Raw genomic sequence first — 14,042 nt, 5'->3', positions numbered from 1 at the left:
TAGTGGGGCTTCTGAAAACTGTGGGCATGAACCAGAAATGAATCCTTTCCCATGCTGGGGAAGCCCACTCTGGCGCAGAAACAAAGCAAATTATAGCTGTTGGGGAAACACGCCAAACGCAGCAGGCTGAGCCAGAAGTGGGGTTATTGCTCAGCTCCTGGGATCCCACTGCGTGTAGGTCTCTTGTCCTCCCCACACTGAACTCTGGGTCTCCTCACTCCCTTGCCAGCTGGGAGGCCCACAGGCTGCCAGGCATCTGGTGGAAACACACCAGAGCAGCCGCAGCTTCAGCTCTTCCCTCTCTGCCTTCCTGTCCCTCGGCTGTCTCCTGTCCCAGGGTGAAGGAGAGGGGGCTGACTGTGGGAGAGACCAGAAAACGAAGGGGAGAAACAGAAGCTGGTTGCCACAGAGAGAGATGGTTGGTGGGACCAGTGTCACATGTCAAGTCGGAGGAGCAAAGGCCAATTGGGAGATGGCTGTGGCCTTTGTTGAAAGGTCTGCTTGGGAGCCAGGTTTCAATTTCTGGCTATCTTTAGACAGGACCCATTTCTCTAATAACTCATTGAAAGGTGAGAGAAAAAGGAAGGAGCACACAAACTAACCTCTTTAAAAATATGACAAAATCTAAAATGTCTTTGGAAATTTCAAGAAGTCCTTGAAGAGAATCATCATTTCTTTTCTTTCTTTCTTTTTTTTTTTTTTGCTTTCCCTGAGGAAATTCAGCATGGACCTATCTCCCTCTTGTGGAATTAATTCCACCTCTTGGTTGCACAGGGTTTGGTAAAATAAGAGGAAAACTTATGGGGACTTCTTGTCTCTCCGTTGTCTGTCTTTGTGCAAGAAAAGACAGCAGTATTGTAATTATCAAAGAAAAAGCTTTAATTTTCGGAATTGAACAAATATTTAGAAATAAACTTTCAGTGTAACCCTTTATAGTACCAAAATTCTGCCTGTAAAATCTAGTGCTTAAAGATTTAGTTTTACTTAATTCTTCAATATTATACTGAATTTCTTCTCCAGTTTATGGTTAAGTGTTTACAAAAAGAGTCCAGTTTTGTAAAACATTTGAAGACATTTATTCTGAGCCAAATATGAGTGACCATGGCCCATGACGCAGCCCTCAGGAGACCCTGAGAACATGTGCCCAAGGTTGTTGGGGTGCAGCTTAGTTTTACATGTTTGGGGGAAGCAAGAGACTTCAGTCAAATACATTTAAGAAATACATTGGTTCAGTCCAGAAGGGCAGGACAACTCGAACTTGGTAGGGGGCTGGTTCCAGTTTACAGGTAGATTTAAAAATTTTCTGGTTGGCAATTGATTGAGTTTATCTAGACCTGGGATCAATAGAAAGGAAATGTCTAGGTTAATAAGAGGTTGTGGAGATCAAAATTTTATCATGCAGATGAAGGCTTCAGAGAGAATGAATTGTAAATACTTCCTATCAGACTAGAGAGCTGTGTTGATGTTTAATGCGTGGAGAGGTAGAATGAATCTTTCTGACTCCCACTTCCTGTCATTGCCTGAACCTGTCTCTCAGGTTAAATTTTAAGAGCACCCTGGCTGAGGAGGAAGCCATTCAGATGGTTGGGGGCGGGGTTAGAATTTTATTTTTGGTTTACATAAGGAAGGTAAAAGGAGGACCATGACAAAACTAAATTCATGTTTCTTCAGCCAGACTCCAAAGTTCTTTGCAGAATTGTTAGCAACAATGATACAAGACATCAATAGCTTGTTACAGTAGGCGGCTAGTCAGGCATCAGCAGGGCAGGAGAAGGCATCTCCCACTCACCAGGCAGCTGTCACAGTGCCTCTCTAAGGTTGGAGCCAGCGGCAGGGAGAGGCAGTTTCCCTGTACACAAAAACACCTGACACTGGTAATGGGCAGCTTTCAGGAATTGGTCAAGTGGGCTCGAGCAGGCGCCTTAAGAGGCAAAATGGCGGAATATGACCTTCAGGGAATTCCATTGGAAAAGGGAAGAAAGTCTCAGGTGAGCATGCTTACAACTCCAGTAAACACACCACGTGCTCACCTCTCAGGTGCTAGCAGGTTACTGCACATGTGGGAGGCTCACCTTAAGGGAAGAATCAAGGCAAAAGGACGCACAATGCCAGAAGTGAGTCTGCATATGAAATCCTAGGTTCAAGGTCAAATGGATCAGTTGACCTCCAAGTAGCCCGCTTGGATCTTTTCCAAGTGTACTTTCCTTTCTGCTCTAAAGCTTTTTTAGTAAAGTTCCGCTCCTGCTCTGAAACTTGTCTCAGTCTCTTTTTCTGCCTTATGCCCCTCAGTTGAATTCTTTCTTTTGAGGAGGCAAGAATTGAGGTTGCTACAGACCGGTAGGGATTTGCCACCATTAACTCAGGTAACTTCCACCAGTAACAAGCTAATATTTATTATCATTTGCTTTGCGCAAAGCATTAGGCCAAGCATGTCACTTAAATTATCTTACTCTTTGCAGTAAAATTATTAGTCTAATTTTACTAGGAAACTGAGGCTTAAAGAGGTTAAGCAATTTGTTCAAGGTCACATAACCAATTGCTGAAGTTTAAATTGGATTAATATCAATGATCCTAAATGGAGACATAGGAACAAAGAATAATAAGCACATATTGCTCTCTCAAATCCTGGCCTTCAGGAGATTAGCTGAGAGAGATGTAAATAATCCATAGGGTTTTGGTTTTTATTTTTTCCTTTTGTGATATTTTGAAGGATAATCAGCTCGTATGTGGGGTGGATCATATTGTTTAAATTATTTGCAAGGTTAAATTAAATGTTGAAACAGAATACTTTTGGTAAATAACACAGAAATTAGTTATGCTGCAAGACGGGGGGTGGGACTCCGCTGTCAGGAGGTGTGGAAAGTGCCTCATGTCAGGATTGCTCCATTACTGCTTCTAGCCACACCCATTCTATTGCGTACGGGTTGCTAGTAAGACAGATATTACAAGCCAGCACGATCAGGACATGACAAAGCTGCATTGCTGGTCCGGAAACCCCCTTGGCTGGATAGCAAGAAAGGGTAGGGTAACAGAGGCATTTTTGAAACAAGTCAGTCTTAAATATTCACTAGGATGTCTTTGTCAATTTCCTATAAAATGTCATTCTGCTATCTTTGAACTGAATTTAGGTCTACATACAAGACAGAATAAATGGATGCTGTTAGTGACCTCCATCAAACTGTAGAACCTTGACTGCTTTGGTGATTCTTTTCCCCATAAATTTGGCTATGAGTCAAGGGGAGCCATTCCAGTGATGTCACCAACCCATCTTCTCTATGGCACCTTTCTTCTTCCAGACAGTGTCTGGTACAATGGAGAAAAAACACAGGGTCCAGTTATTGATTTTTCTGAGCCAAAATAGCTGTTATTAGTTGCCAGGAAGACAACATAAAGAGAACAATTCCGGAGGGGTTGGTGAAAGAGGTATCTTTAATCATGTTGATGACAACATGACAGCCCCTGAGATAGAAGTCCACACGAATTCCTATAAATATTGTGTTAAGGGGGTTTAGTTTTCGTCAATGGACTTGAACTACAGCATATCAGGAGGATGCTTTTGGCACAAGAAGCCAAAAAATCCAAACTCACCTGCTTTAGTAAGAAGAGCAATTTATTTTTTCTCAGAAAAAAAAAAAGTGCTGAGGCAGCTCAAAGGTTGGTTAATTCAGAGGTGGAAGGATGTCATGAAGGATTCCATTTTTCTTTCTGTGTGTTCACTCTGCCGTCTCATCTTTTCAGTCTCATCCCCTCGCTGGCCATACTCAGATATAAGACACTGTCACAGCACCACCAGGTGTTCTGTGCAGACACGAAAATGTCTACAAGTAGACGGGAGTCTCTTCTTTGAGCTTTTTTTTTCTCAAGAATAAAGAAACCACTGTCCAACCCTCCCCAATGCCTGAGCAAAAATTTGCTCATAGCCGATTGATCAGAACTGGATCACATACACATGCTTAAAATGTGCTGGCAAGGAAAACTGCGCCATCACAATTGCCTCAGACCAATCAAGATTTATCCCTGAATCACATGGGAGGGGAACTGCCTCAGGAATGAAATAAGGGCTCTGACATTATTTTTAAAAAGGAGCAGTTAGGAGGTCGCTGTTGTGTTGGCAACCAAAAGTACCTGTTACACATACGGTTTGGGATATGTGAGTACATATACATATGTTTTCTTTTTTGTAAGGCCATTTTTGGGGGATCCTGTTTATAATCTAGACCTCTTTTCAACAATTTGGAATGTAACTTGGCAGAAATAACCACCCCCAACACCTACAGGAACTTTGAAACACCTCTTAGTTTAAAAAAAAAAAAAAAAGGAAGAAAACAAACCTTGTAAGAGTGCAACTTTCTTGGCATTAGGAAATTACAAAGAATAAACAGTGTTATTACTGACCCTACATTCATTCTAACAATGGGCCTTTCCCAAGCAACTTTGCCAGCAGCCTCCAGACCAAAAAAGAGAAGAAAGCCCATTAAGTCTTTATTCCAAAATACATATTTTAAATAATGTTCTCTAACTATAAAAGTAATTTTATGTAATCAAAAAAATATTTATCACACTGTGTATGTGTGCACGTTTGCATGTGTGTGTGTGGAGGGGGGAGGAGGGGCAGAGGAAATGGGGGAGAGGATAAAGTGAAGTGGGGGAAGAAGATGATACATTGTTTTGGAAAAGTGCTTAGTGAGACTCTAGTATACAGACAATGAGGTTCCAGAATACATTTAGAAAGAAACAGCAGAGACAGTGAAATTCCCCTCTATGTGGAATGAACAGGAGTATAGCTTTGGGAAGAGAAGAGAAGAGAGGAAAGAGAGACAATGAGGGGAGAGCAGAGCAGCCAGGCAGAACGCTACTGCCTGAATTCAATACGAGAGATCCCGACAGTAGGGCAGTGAGAGAACTTTTACAAACAATTTCATTCCAGCTTGTGTTCCTGATATGTGATCGTCTTGGACATCCCAACTCTGTATTGTCTAGCCTCATACCCTAATGCTTCATGTATTTGGGGGCAATAAAAATGACTGAATTCCACATCTGGGTCGAGGTGGACAAAGGGGGTTGAGAAGTGCCGAGGGTGGCGATGTTTGCAGGAGGTCAAGTTTAATAGAAGAAACCTGGTACCACAAGTGACAGTGACAAAGTACATCCCAGAATGCACGGGAATTTTGGAGACGATCTCAAGCTCCCCATGAAATTTGGAAAGATGTGAAAACAATTGTATTTAAATCTTAAAGGCAAGAGGTATCAGCTGACACCTGGGTTGCATTGATAGAATTAAAATAAATACCATGTCACTGAGCAGCTTTATGTACTTCCCCCCCGCCGACATATCTGAAGCATTTTCATGTTTTTGAAAATATATTCTATCTAAATATGAATTCTTAAAAACTGTAATATGATTTATATCCTATTCCCGTTCAAAAACATAAAATGAAATTTTATAGGCCTGCTACTTTGGATGATAATGGAAGATATTTGTGCAGTTGTTATAAATTCATTTGGGTCACTTTGGACAAGTATTTAATTTTTATTGTGTGCCTATAAATAACTAAATGCTGAAATAGCCAATGAGTTGTCCTCTTGAATTTTAAGTAGTAAAATTGCATAAAATGTGCCAAAACCTCAAAATAAATGTGATGTGCTGAGTTTAATTGATGTGGACAATTAAAACAGATTTGTGTGGTTGTTTTCCTTCTTCAAAATTGATTTTCCTCTTACTCCTGCATTATTCTTCAACTCTTGGATGTAAGAATGAAGACCCAGGCTGAGTTTGCCTTATGCCATGAGGCTAGCTTCTTTTTTTTTTTTTTTTTTTAAAAAAAAGATGGGGTTGCACCATGATGGCCAGGCTGGTCTTGAACTCCTGGCCTCAGGTGATCCACCCATCTCAGCCTTCCAAGTGCTAGGATTACAGGCATGAGTCACCACACCCGACTGAGGCTAGCTTCTTTCTTTAACTTTTTATTTAAACAGTTTTTATGGGTATATAGTAGGTGTACCCATTTATGGAGTATGTGAGAGATTTTGATACAGGAATACAATATGTAATAATCACATCAGGGTCAATGAGGTAGCCAGCTTCTTTGTTTTTTTTCAAAACTGACTATGGATGAATTTTTCTGGTGCATACAAACTCTTCATTTGTTTTTAAGGCAAAATATTGATCTTGAATATCAGCTGTTCATACAAGCAGATGCATGGACCTGTGATACCAGGTGTGAAAGCTTCGAGCAGAGCACTTGGCTCTTAACCGGGACCTGAAGACTTGCTTCTTCCTTTCCTTCCATCCCATGACCTCTTCTGACATGCACAGTTCGAAATTGCAATTTCTAACTCTGAGATTTAAGAAATTTTCTTAAACTTTATAAAAGAACAAATACAGAAAATTGACAACAAATTTACGCTTGATTTTTTTTTTTTTTTTTTTTGAGACAGAGTCTCACTCTTGCCCAGGCTGGAGTGCAGTGGCACGATCTCGGCTCACTGCAACCTCTGCCTTCCAGGTTCAAGTGATTCTCCTGCCTCAGCCTTCTTAGTAACTGGAATTACAGGCACGAACCACCACACCCAGCGAATTTTTGTATTTTTAGTACAGATGGGGTTTTTCCATGTTGGGCAGGCTGGTCTCGAAATCCTGACCTCAAGTGGTCCGCCTGCCTCGGCCTCCCAAAGTGCTGGATTATAGGCTTGAGCCACGGTGCCTGGCCTAACACTTGACTTTTAAGGAGCCGATATCACCGTGGTTCCAAAATCTGAGGAGATATTAATGCCGGCCTCTACATCTACACTTGGAAGATTCTTCCCAGATAAGTGGTGTAACCAAATATCTCCCTCCTGTGGGTTAGAGATCCCCAGAGAGGAGTCTCTGGAAGGTACAGGATATAGGGAATTATATGGGAATCAAATAGGTTTTGTAGTTCTGTGTATGTATGACTACCTGTTAAATATGTATAGATGCTATTGTAATTAATAAAGTAAAAATTCATTGAAAAGTATTGCTAAATTAATAGTAGCTGTTTCTAGAAATGTCTTCAGTCAGTGAAATACTAGAATATTATGTGGCTGTGATTATCTCTTTTTACGTTTAAGAAAGAAGCTGGGCATGGTGGCTCACGTCTATAATTCCAATACTTTGGGAGGCCAAAGTGGCAGGATCACTTGAGCCTGGGAGTTTGAGACCAGCCTGGCCTACAGGGTAAAACCCATCTCTACTAAAAATACAAAAATGAGCCAACCATGGTGGCAGGTGCCTATAATCCCAGCTACTTGGGAGGCTGAGGCAGGTGAATCGCTTGAACTCGGGAGGTGGAGGTTGCAGTGAGCCGAGATTGCACAACTGCACTTCATCCTGGGGGACAAGAGTGAAACTTTTTTTCGGAAACAAGAGTGAAACTGTTTTCTCACTCTTGTCTCAAAAAAAAACCTGTACATTTTCATAATTGAAATATTGGGCAGCCATTAAAAACCATATTGTAGTGTCAAATATTAAATAACAAGGAAAATATGTTAGCAGAATATTTATGGGAAAAAGCAGGCTGTAAATCAGTATCATGGTATATATCTGTAGATATCAACAAATATATATATATATATATATATATATCTCACATGGAATAAAAGGATTTTATATGGGTATTGTTTTTCTCTGAGTAATAGAAGTAGAGTTTTTTCTTTTTTCTTTATTTTTATGTTCTGACTGTTCTATAACTTCAGTTATAAGACAAAATTTAAATTTGTCAGGGTCCTCTTATGAAAGACTTTGCTATTATCCTATAAATAAATCAGTGCTAGTGACCGTTGACCTTTTCAACCCACTAAAAAATGCTAAGGTTGTTTAATATTTTGGATGTGTGAGATGACACTGATGAGCTTCTGCTGGAAGCCCTCTCCCTCACCCTGTTTTCTGTGGCAGTCCTGTTAATGATGAGACTTGATGCGCTGTTACCATAACCCTGGGGAGAATGCGCAGCTGGACACTTCTTTCTCAGGAACAAGAGGGGTCTTCCCTAATGGCTGGAAGAAAATGTGGAGTCATCTAAGAGAAGTGTTGAGATGAAGAAATGTCCTCCCTTACTCTAAACAACAGTGGGTGCCTGTATGGGTGTGGGTAGCATCTATGTACAGTGTCTTTGAGTAGGGAAAATTGTAATTAGAGCCACTGTTGCTCTGGGCCATAGTGAGCCATTACTGCCCTTTTCCCAAGCTTGCAGATGGACAGAATTACGTTGCCTTAATAATGAGACTCTTAAGTGCCAGCTGTCATACAGCATGGCAGCCCTACATGCTAACAAAGCCTTCATTAAATGGTTTGCTCCGAATAATTTGCCTGCTCTTTTTGCCCTTCTAGCAACTGAAAACTTGGCCCCTCTAGCCCTCCCTCCAGACCTTCCGTGGACACCCTTAATTACTGCAAGAGAAGCCTGTGCCATGCTTGGTGGGATGGCAATTTTTTTAATCCCACATGTCTTCATATTATTTTTATGCCCTGTTTCAAAAGTTTTTAAATGAGGTTGGTAGCTAACACCCTGAGCTATCATTCATTCCATGGCAAAATAATAATTGCTAATTTTCTTCTTCAGAGAACCAGAGCTTTATCAGGAATAACATTATGCAAATGACTATGCAAATGCAAACCAGAAGAGTACAGTATCTGGAAAAAAAAGTTCAGATAAAACCTTCAGAACACATCCAAAGTTGGCTGGAAAAAAGAACGGAACATTTTAAACTGTAAGGTCACCATGGTAGCAAAGGGAATTTATTACTAATAAGAATTTTGCAAGAAAGCTCTGCACTTAAAGTAAGAGGTAGGGCATACATTCATATTTCTTCTGGCTTAATTTATTTATGACATTATGGTTGTCTCTGCCCACTGTTAAGTCCCCTTGGGGTGGGACTCTTCATCCTTGTGTGGTGTCTAATGGTTCAAAATGCTTCATGTTCAACCTTCTGAGGCTTAAAAAATAATCCTCTAGTTTTTCTACTTTCTATATATTTTCTTATCATTAGTAGTTTTAACTTTATCATCTTGAATCTTATTGGAAGAAATACTACAGAGATAAATACTCAATTCTTTCAAAACATAACTTTTAAGGTATTGTTAAATAAATTGTGTCTTTTTTGGAGGCCGAGGTGGGCAGATTTACAAGGGCAGGAGGAGTTCAAGACCAGCCTGGCCAACATGGTGAAACCCCATCTCTACTAAAAATACAAAAATTAGCTGGGCTGAACACCTGTAGTCCAAGCTACTTTGGAGGCTGAGGCAGGAGAATTGTTTGAACCTGGGAGGTAGAGGTTGCAGTGAGCCGAGATCGTGCCATTGTACTCCAGCTTGGGTGACGGGGCAAGACTCTGTCTCAAAAAAAAGGAAATTGTGTATTTAAAAACTATGCATTATTCCTCAGGACACCCCCTTTGAAACACCTGGGAAAGAAGCCTGGTTTCGGTTTATAGCATAAAAGGAAGGAGGAACTCCAGTACTGTTTATGTCACATATGGGATGTATGCATATATTTAATGACCAAATAAAGGAAAGGTTATTAATTTAGTAAGCTTTGTAGTAATAAACTGGAGGTTTTGATTTTGTTCTGTCTTTTAAAAAGACCAATTATTTAAATTTAAGAGAAGAGTATTTGAAGGGCCCTTGCTTTACAATCTACATCAGTAAAATTTATACCCAAATCTGACCAATATGATAGCTAGAGGAAACAAAATCCAAAGTTTGTCCAGGCATGGTGGTTCATGCCTATAATCTCAGCAGTTTGGGAGGCCGAGGCGGGAGGATCACCTGAGATCAGGAGTTCAAGACCAGCCTGGCCAGAATGGTGAAACCCTGTCTCTAATAAAAATACAAAAGTTAGCTGGGTGTGGTAGCCCACGCCTGTAGTCCCAGCTACTCGGGAGGCTGAGGCAGGAGAATTGCTTCAACCTGGGAGGTGGAAATTGCAGTGAGCCGAGATTTCGACATTGCTTTCCAGGCTGAGCACCTGAGCGAGCAAGACTCTGTCTCAAAAAAAAAAAAAAAAAAAGGAAAAAGAAAAAAACCCAAAACTCAAAGGCTTTTTCTTTTCTTTATTTTGCATACTTTAATTTCAGAACAAAATGAACAAACAAAATAAAAAACCACAATACACAACATCCAATCCTGCTGTCAGAGTAGGGAAAGAATAGGGGCTTGACACCCTTGTTTCCTGCCTTCAACTGAAGGACAGGAGAGAAAAAAAACACTAGACATCAGCAGGGGGAGCCAGGTGGGTCGGGGCACTCAAGGCTGCAGGGGGAGCCATGAGGACACTATACCAGGGCAGTTTTCCAACTATGAACTCCTAATCTACTACTTCCATGTGAGACACATCCTCATCACCCTCAAGAGGAGGGATCTCATCAGAAGCTGCAGCACTGGGTTCCTCTGCTGCCACTTCATCTTCATCGATACCTAGACCTAACTTGATCATGCGGTAGATGCGGTTGGAGTAGGTCGGGGGATCCTCAAGGGAAAAGCCAGAAGAGAGCAGGGAGGTTTCAAACAGCAGCACCACAAGGTCCTTGACTCCCTTCTCATTCTTGCCTGCCTCAGCCTTCTGCTGCAGCATCTCCACAATGGGTGGTCAGGGTTGATCTCCAGGCGCTTTTTGGCCATCGTGTAGCCCATGATGGAGTTGTCCCGAACTGCCTGGGCTTTCATGATCTGCCCCATATTGGCTGTCCAGCCGTAGGTGCTGGTCACAATGCAGCAGGGTGAAGACACAAGCCTATTGGAGATTGTCACCTTCTCAACCTTCTTATCTAAGATTTCTTTCATGAGCTTGCAGAGGTTCTCAAACTTTGCCTTGCTCTCTTCCGTTTTCTTCTTTTCCTCCTCATCCTCCGGTAGCTCCAGACCCTCATTGGTAACTGAGACTAGGCTCTTCCCATCAAACTCCTTTAGCTGCTGCACACAGTATTCATCAATGGGCTCAGTCATATATACCACCTCGAAGCCCTTCTTCCGCACTTGCTCCACAAAAGCTGAGTCGGCCACCTGCTCTTTGCTCTCACCAGTGATGTAATAGATGGACTTCTGTGTCTCCATGCGAGAAACATACTCTGACAGAGATGTCATCTCATCTCCAGACTGGGAGGTGGGATAGCGCAGCAGCTCAGACAGGTGGCGTCGGTTAGTGGAATCCTCATGAATTCCAAGCTTGAGATTTTTAAAGAATGCCTCATAGAATTTCTTGTAATTCTCCTTGTCTTCCGCCAGCTCAGAGAAGAGCTCAAGGCACTTCTTTTTTTTTTTTTTTAATTTATTTTTATTTTATTGCATTTTAGGTTTTGGGGTACATGTGAAGAACATGCAAAATTGTTGCATAGGAACACACGTGGCAGTGTGATTTGCTGCCTTCCTCCCCATCACCTACATCTGGCATTTCTCCCCTTGCTATCTCTCCCCAGCTCCCCACCCCCCACCGTCCCTCCCCTATTTCCCCCCAACTGACCCCAGTGTGTAGTGCTCCCCTCCCTGTGTCCATGTGTTCTCATTGTTCAACACCCGTGTATGAGTGAGAACATGCGGTGTTTGATCTTCTGCTCTTCTGTCAGTTTGCTGAGAATGATGGTTTCCAGGTTCATCCATGTCCCTACAAAGGACACAAACTCATCGTTTTTGATGGCTGCATAATATTCCATGGTGTATATGTGCCACATTTTCCCTATCCAGTCTATCGTCGATGGGCATTTGGGTTGGTTCCAGGTCTTTGCTATTGTAAACAGTGCTGCAATGAACATTCGTGTACACGTGTCCTTATAGTAGAACGATTTGTAATCCTTTGGATATATACCCAGTAATGGGATTGCTGGGTCAAATGGAATTTCTATTTCTAGGTCCTTGAGGAATCGCCACACTGTCTTCCACAATGATTGAACTAATTTACACTCCCACCAACAGTGCAAAAGTGTTCCTATTTCTCCACATCCTCTCCAGCATCTGTTGTCTCCAGATTTTTTAATGTTCGCCATTCTTACCGGCGTGAGATGGTATCTCAATGTAGTTTTGATTTGCATTTCTCTGATGACCAGTGATGATGAGCATTTTTTCATATGTTTGTTGGTCAAGGCACTTCTTAACAATGTTTTTGCGAATGACTTTCAGGATTTTGCTCTGCTGGAGCATTTCTCAGGAGATGTTCAGAGGCAAATCCTCAGAGTCCACCATACCACGGATAAAGTTGAGATACTCTGGTATCAACTCATCACAGCTGTCCATGATGAATACACAATGGACATAGAGTTTGATGTTGTTCTTTTTCTTCTTGTTCTCAAAAAGGTCAAAGGGAGCCCGACGAGGAATGAATAGCAATGCCCTGAATTCCAACTGACCTTCTGCAGAAAAGTGCTTGACTGCCAAGTGGTCTTCCCAGTCATTGGTGAGGCTTTTGTAGAATTCTCCATACTCCTCTTGAGTGATGTCATCAGGGTTTCTAGTCCAAATAGGCCTGGTCTTGTTTAGTTCTTCCTGATCAATGTATTTCTCTTTGATCTTCTTAGTTTCCTTCTTCTTATCGTTACCGCTACCATCCTCCTCATCTGAACCCGCATCTTCAGTCTTGGGCTTTTCTTCATCATCTTTATCTTTCTCACCTTTCTCTTCCTCTCCCTCACCATCACTAATTTCCTTCCCTCGTTCCTTCTCCAAATAAAGGGTGATAGGATAGCCTATGAACTGAGAGTGCTTCTTCACTACTTCTTTGACCTGCCTTTCTTCTGAGTACTCTGATCTTCTTTAAGGTGGAGGGTCACTTTGGTACCCCTGCCAATGGGCTCACCATGGTCAGCACGCACAGTGAAGGAACCTCCAGCAGAAGACTCCCAGGCATACTGTTCATCATCGTTGTGCTTTGTGATCACAACCACTTTCTCTGCCACCAGGTAGGCAGAATAAAAGTCAACACCAAATTGCCCAGTCATGGAGATGTCTGCACCAGCCTGAAGAGCCTCCATGAGTGCTTTAGTACCAGCCTTGGCGATGGTTCCCAAATTATTTATGAGATGTGCTTTGGTCATGTCAATGCCTGTGTCTACCAAAGTCAAGGTACGTTCCTGAGGGTTGGGGATGATGTCAATTTTCAGCTCTTTACCACTGTCCAACTTGGAAGAGTCTGTCAGGCTCTCATAGCGAATCTTGTCCAAGGCATCAGAAGCATTAGAGATCAACTCCCGAAGGAAAATCTCCTTTTTGGAATAGAAGGTATTGATGATCAGAGACATGAGTTGGGCAATTTCTGCCTGAAAAGCAAAAGTCTCCACCTCCTCCTCTCCATGGTACACTTCCTCAGGCATCTTGAAAAGAAAAGGCTCACAGGTATTAGAAAGCAAAGTGGGCTGGCTGTCCAACACACACACGGCACAAGAGCAGCGCCAGAGTGACTTGAGAGCGGCCTTTTTGCTCTAAAACGTCTCACTTCCCCAGGCCTGAAATTTCCACCATAGAATCCCTCTCTATGATGCAAATCTGCTGCCAGAAGATACGGACATACTGGATGAGAGTCAATCAAGCTGAGCTGCCCACAGCTGAATTATGGGATGCTTACTGATAAACGCAGATCCCTAGGTCCCACCCAGTTTTACCGGGTCAGGACCACTGTGTCTGTGGGCTGAGACTTGCATTTTCAGCAGAGTCAGCACTGTAAACTGCTATATTATACCATGGAAAAGTAGCAAGGGCTAATTTGTGAGTTATCTTATAGAGGCCCCTCTAGAAAGGAGACAAGAGTTTTATAATGGTAGGGTCGGGGGTGGGTGGCAGGGGGAGATGGGCCTCAGGAAGAGTTCAGAGATGGAAAGGGGATCAAACATGGGAAAGAGAGAAGGTAGAAGCTTCTGAAGAAAACTGTAGTGACTTAACTGCTTTGTCAAGGCCAGACAGCCACAGAAGTTTCTGGGGTGATAGGGCTCTGTACCCCACATCCCAGGCTTTGGTGTTTCATGACCCTCAACAGAAACCAGCTACTACCTATATTAATTAACAACTCTGAACCTCAGTTTTCCCATCTGAACTGGGTATA

The 14,042-nt window shown here is 42.2% G+C and overlaps 2 pseudogenes across 2 annotated transcripts; both read right to left on the bottom strand.

Annotated features, from left to right (window-relative positions):
* Window positions 1–719: 719 nt before the first annotated feature.
* Window positions 720–13,416, bottom strand: LOC116561226 (annotated as a pseudogene). The gene is made up of 2 exons (XR_004273342.1): window positions 12,235–13,416; window positions 720–730 (listed from the first exon to the last, which is right to left on the bottom strand). The product of XR_004273342.1 is annotated as a heat shock protein HSP 90-beta pseudogene (transcript).
* On the bottom strand, window positions 10,062–12,235 carry LOC116561005 (annotated as a pseudogene). The gene is made up of 2 exons (XR_004273253.1): window positions 12,099–12,235; window positions 10,062–11,264 (listed from the first exon to the last, which is right to left on the bottom strand). The product of XR_004273253.1 is annotated as a heat shock protein HSP 90-beta-like (transcript).
* Window positions 13,417–14,042: the final 626 nt, after the last annotated feature.

This window comes from Sapajus apella, unplaced genomic scaffold, assembly GCF_009761245.1.
Source record: "Sapajus apella isolate SASKATOON/1434 unplaced genomic scaffold, GSC_monkey_1.0 scaffold28, whole genome shotgun sequence".
NCBI lineage: Eukaryota > Metazoa > Chordata > Mammalia > Primates > Cebidae > Sapajus > Sapajus apella.
The sequence above is the reverse complement of the archived record's forward strand: the minus strand, read 5'-3'. Positions and strand labels throughout refer to the sequence as shown.